The following is a 6,319-nucleotide window of genomic DNA, read 5'->3' as shown; positions in this document are numbered from 1 at the left end:
TATCCAACAGCAACTTAGATTGTAAAATCCCTATACCATAAGATGCATACTGGTTGTTCACATAATGGCCATGTAGTTATTGAAACAACAGCAACTATCAATGTTTTTGTTTATCAAATATTACCTTATACAGTTGTGAATAATATCTTAAAACATCAGTTAGATATGACCCAGTTTTCCATCACATTTTAATGGTAAATTATGCTATCACTATGTTATCTCTAATAGTTTCGAGTTTCTTATTCATATAATGCTGCCCTCGATAACCATTCACAATAGACATCATGCTTATTGAACTACTAAATCTAAGTTAAATATTTATTCATAATTCCTTACTGAAAACAATATCCATATTAATAGTAATAATTTATGCTGTCGCATCAAGTTTTCTACTTGATTCAAACTCTCTCTCCCTTAACTGTTTGATATAATGTCACAACCGATGTTAATAACAGCAATAACTAAGTTTTCCAATATCCTATAATTACCATAATAGTTAACAAGAAATTCGAACACCATAAATCTCCATAGCATCGACTGTTGACAATCTTTCAAAACACATAATAACATCATACCGATAATAGCTAAAACAACATTATCCATGTTTCATGCTAACTATTCAACCAAATGCCTGCCCTTGGTTTCACATAATTGCTCGACAATTTACCTATGTTCTAAGGTATCATACTACTCTAAAACCATTCAAGACTTTATTTTAAACCCGTGTTTTATATAGTCACTGTGGGTCGAACTCAAATTCACACTTGTACATAAATATATATTTTCTCACAAGGCAAACTCTATTTTACGATAAGACCCGAGCCCAAGCAAAAGACATTTCAAAATGTAACTATGTTGTAAGTCATATGACAATCATATGACAAGATGTCAACATTATATATGAAAATGAAACACACAGAAGACCTTGATTTTTATAAAACTGAGAATAGAAACCTTTTTTTTTTTAAAAAACAACTAAACCCAGAAGCAGAGAGCAATACATGTAAATAGATATATAACCCATATCCAAATATGGATATATACAGAACTCGGCACTATATGCCCAATCCTGCATACATCCATACTTGGGTATTGATACATTTTAAAACTACAGTATCTACTATTTCCTTCACACAGCAATTAACACACAAATAACAGTAAGGGAATAGGTTAGGAAATGCCCCTACCTCAAGTCATAGTAAGTTCCCAAAATGCTCGATACAAAACTCTGCAAATAAATTCACTGCCAAAGCCCCAAATCAAAAGCACATTTCCAAAATTGGAAACACTGATATGCAAGATAATGATTGATAGGCAGAACCCAAACAATGCTTGGCTTCATAAACATGAATGTCCTTCCGACTAATTCCTCCATGATGCCGATTCATAGCAATTAACATCACAGTTGCATAACGTACAGAGCAATGCGGCCCAGATTCTAGCTTGAACTCAACCAAAAGAAAACTTAACCCAAAAGAAATGGCCAACCTGGCTTCAATGTAATAATTCCTCATAATAAGCATTTAATACAACTGAACCACTTCACTACTGAGTACACATGATAGTCTATTTGCCACCACCACATATGGCTTTTAAAACAATGAACATATTACCTTTTCAAAGCATTCGAAACCCATTTAGGGTTGTATGTTTTGTTTAAGAAATATTTAAACCTATTTTTAAAAAAATAGAAAATGGAAAAATGGTTTTGTCAATCTCCACTTAGAGTATTTAGACCTCTTTCCATTACAAGAATATATTTGCGAAGCCAACTGAAATTATAATTAATAAATTAATTTACATCATATAATCCAAACCAACATAGGGTGATATGCAATAATCAAATTCCTTCTCAGTCACACATAGGTGAATAAAATAAAAAGTTCCATACACATATAGCATATAAACACACATATTAAAACTTTCTTTCCAATATATAAAACATTGAATGTAGTATACATCAAGTTAGAAACATAAAAAACATGATCAATACCCAAATAGCATACAATAATAAATATATAAAAGTGTACCAGTTTCAAATCATGAAATCTTAAGTATCATACAACATATCTCGAGATCCAAAATGACACATAATATAACCAAGTTCTGCTATGAAAGACAACATATCTACTGAAATGAACTCTAAACAGAAAGGTCTAAAATGCTGATGAACAGAAGTAGTGGTCAGGCATGACACATACAACCATGCACATGTCCACCAGATATGGATTATCCTCCATTAAGCACGGAAGTAAGTGCGGTGATGAGAGGATAAGCCTACAAGGGTGGGACATGCAAAACAGTGTTGTAGACACCATGTGCTCAAATAGAGTTGTGTACTCCTGTGTTGTCAACATGACAACTCAAAAGGTGTGCAAACTCCTAAGTGTCTCACAAATAAAAATAATAAAATAATGAAAAATAATTAAATAATGCATTAACCTAAGTAAACTTAAGTAAGTGTAAATAGTAAAGTACGTATTTACACCAACAAATCACAATGATGATGCTTCTACTATGAGGAGGAGTAGGATAGTGGTGATGATGATGATGATCTGATGATGATGACGATGATGATGATGATGAGAATGACCACAATAGTGGTAGTGATAATGTCAATGATGACGATGATCCTGATGATGAGATGGATGAAGAATAATATCAATGACGGGGGTTTTAATTAGCTAACATTGAAAGGGGTTTGATAATCAACAAAAAGAATGAAATGTATAGTTATGTGATCAATGACTATACTTTTCAATATTGAGTTCATCATAGATTAATAATTAATTTGATTAACTTGTTACGTACCTTTTAATGTTTATAATTCATATGTGATGCTAATATTTGATGTAATTTTGAGTATACGTATCACATTTTTTTAGCTAACGTATGACAATTGATTTACATATGCAAAAACCCAAAGCCCTTTCATGAGCATCCCACACAATCTCATGGATCATCAGGTATAAGTTAGTACACCCCATAGAGATTAATGTGTTTTACCATTTGTAAAATATCCTTCTCATTGCCACCTATCTCTCTTATTTCATGGAGTGTAGGTACCAGGAAATAGGTATTTGTCAAATTTGTCTTCCTTGAGTGAGGAAAATGTAGGAATAAAGGAAGAAAGTAGACATTTAGTATGTCTAAATCAAGGAGATTGAATTGAGGTCAAAATATCATAAAGAAATTCAATAAGCACTTGAAATTTTTCCTTTCTCAAGGGGGGTCATTTTCTTATGATGATGAGAGTGAATGCGACTCTAATGTTCCTTTAGGTACAAAAATCTACAGAAATAATGGGTCCCCGATGAACTTCTTCCAATAAACACTAATTTTTGTGTTGGAGAGAGTTTATATCACATAGCACCATCCTCATTACATGGCTTGGACCTATTTTTCCATGGATGGCATAAAGGTCTCTTACAACAAGGTTGTTTAATTGATGGAGTATGTCAAACCTTGCTATGATTACAATAGTTGGATGTAGATTGTTAGATATAAAAAATGTATAGGTATGCACTCATGGAAAATGATATACAATGAAAATTTAGTGAAAAAATTAAAATACTAGCTATACACATTGATGGAAGGAGAAAAAACATCAGGGAATATTGCAAGTTTTATAAATAGTACACGAACTACATCAACTAAGAAGTGACCCAATTGCATATTTGAGGGGCACGAGGGAAATCATGTATTTGTATATGCAATAAAATCAATAGATGGAGGCAAAGAGCTATTGATTACAATTTGAATCACATAGATACAAACAAAGCCACTATCATGGGCGAGTTGGTACATACAATGCACATTTAAAATGAACTTCAATCAATGAATCCAATACACAATTTTATTTATTTATTTTTTTTGCTAGCTTAGAATAAAAACATGTTTTAAAATGTCTCAATGATTTTTTTTTGAAATACAAGGCTATAGTATGGATCAACAGCCACACGATACACACAACGATGATGGTTCTCATGAGACTTCTTCTTCCTGACAGGTAAAACTCATTATTGTTGTACAAATTAGATACAAAAAATATGTTAATACATATTTTTTATTATGTTTTATTCTTCACTACTATTTTGGATTAATTTTAAATATAGAGCTAATAATATTGTTCTAACAAATGAGTGTTGATGATCAAAAGGGAAAAGAAAATGTAGTCCATGAGGAGTCACAAGTTGAGCAGAATGAATTCATTATTGATTTTGTGTCAATTGCTGATCCTATGGTTGCACTGCAAAAGGTGCTTCATGCACTATCATGAGCATTAATGTAATTGGCATCAATTCGACCTTAGACTCCTCAAATACAACAGAGAGAAAATGAGTTGATGCACCTAGTTGAGACATATACAGTAAGTGTTAATGTAGTTTTTAATTATAACAAAAGTTCAATAACAATTTTTATAGTAAACTTTTTTATTTATGTAATTAAATAAAATGCATATGTGTTATTTTTATAGAGGATGTTGAAAAGGTTAAGGTAAATTCCCTAGATGATGATACTTCAAGTGGTTCAAGTACATTGCATGTTCTATCCTACACTTTGTTTTCTCTAACTAAATACCTCTAACAATCTTATTTTTTTGTGCTCTAACAATGTCATTTTTCAGCTCCTACCATTGATCCTATGTTCACTACACCACCTGATACAAGGAACATAACTGAAGAGGTAATGATGAATGCAATGTTGGAACACATGGCCTGGCCACAGATGCGATGACACCACCTATTGGTAAGTAGATTCCTCTTTCTCTCTCTCATTTTTTATGTGTTTATTTCACTTGAATTAACACTTCTTAGGGGGCATTTTGAAATATTGGATTCATTTTATGTAGGAGGTGGTGAGGACATTCCTTGGTGCACTTGTGTTAGATGTACGGGCACTAAAGAATTGTGATCAATTGCTCGTGAGAATTGAAGATGGAGTTCCCCTTAGAGTATCCCAACTTCTAGGTACTTTAAATATTGATCCTTCCTTTTTCTATACAATCTTATAATCATAATAAAATGCACTAACCTCTCATGTAGTCCCTTGCAATAACTACTAATCCCATTATTATTTTATAGGGAATAATCTATTTTATAAAAACTTAATGATGAATGTCTGTGCATATTTAGGCCGACCATATGCACATGGTATCATATTTTGATTTCATTGCTAGATCAGGTTTCGTTTGATCAATTTCTTCAAGTAAATTAAAAGGTATCTTCAATTCATTTATGAGTCTAATAGTTTTTTTTCTTTTCTTAAAAGGTGGAATTTACAAACTAAATCTAGTTAAAGGATAAACTCATTGATGTCATGGCAACATTTTTTGGACATAATTTCTTTCAAAGACTTTAGGCTCCTTGAGAAAGTGGGCCAAGCTTTAAAGTATATTAGGTACAACTACAAGACCCAAATGCAAACCAACCCTTATTATGAGGGGCCCCCTATATTTCTATTATTGAGTGGGAGAATCTTGAAAAGGATGCCACTAAGAAAAGTGCAAGACATGGTGGAGAAATAGTACCACCTAAGGAAAGAAGGTATGTCATAATAGTAAGAATAAAATTATGTACGAATTACTCTTAACACTTATGTGATCTAACATATTTCAAACTTCACATTGGTCCCCTGACACATCAAAGGAAACCAAAGCAAGAAAACAGAAGCACGGGCAACACAAGCTCAAGTTGGGTGGATATTCAAAACTTGCCAAAAAAATTGTAAGTATAAGTAAATAAAAAATTATATGCAAATATTTATAAGTTGTAAACAATTTGGTCTTGTTGAAATTGATTACAAAAAAAAATCATGATACCAAGAAAAATGGTAGGCCTTGGAGTTTTTAAAAAGAACTTCTAAAGAGGATAAGAAATTAACCTATGGACGAGGCTATACAACTGTGGTTGAACAACTTTGAGAAATGAGTGTGCAAGGTTCTTCTTCTCAATCTATCAATAAGGTAAATAAGTCAATTGCATTTTTATTTCAAATTGAATTACTTTAGTAATTACTGTGTTTGATATTAAGTTCCAAAATTATATATTTCTCAAAATTTATGTTGTATTTATATGTATATATTGTTGATAAATGCACTAATGATTTATATTGGATTGCAGCTTGATAATCCTAATACTCCAGTCGAGCACCATGGAGACGTCGATTTGAATGTGCATCATAGTTTTGGAGGTATATATTTTCTATTTGATTTTTAATTTCTGAATTATTAATACAAGTAAACATTTTAAATTGAATTTGGTGTTGTAATACAAATTTAACTATAATATGTGTTGGGATTAAGAAAAAATGTTGTATT

Source organism: Cupressus sempervirens, chromosome 11, assembly GCF_028749045.1.
Source record: "Cupressus sempervirens isolate cs-2001-9-10 chromosome 11, ASM2874904v1, whole genome shotgun sequence".
Lineage (NCBI taxonomy): Eukaryota > Viridiplantae > Streptophyta > Pinopsida > Cupressales > Cupressaceae > Cupressus > Cupressus sempervirens.
The sequence above is the reverse complement of the archived record's forward strand: the minus strand, read 5'-3'. Positions refer to the sequence as shown.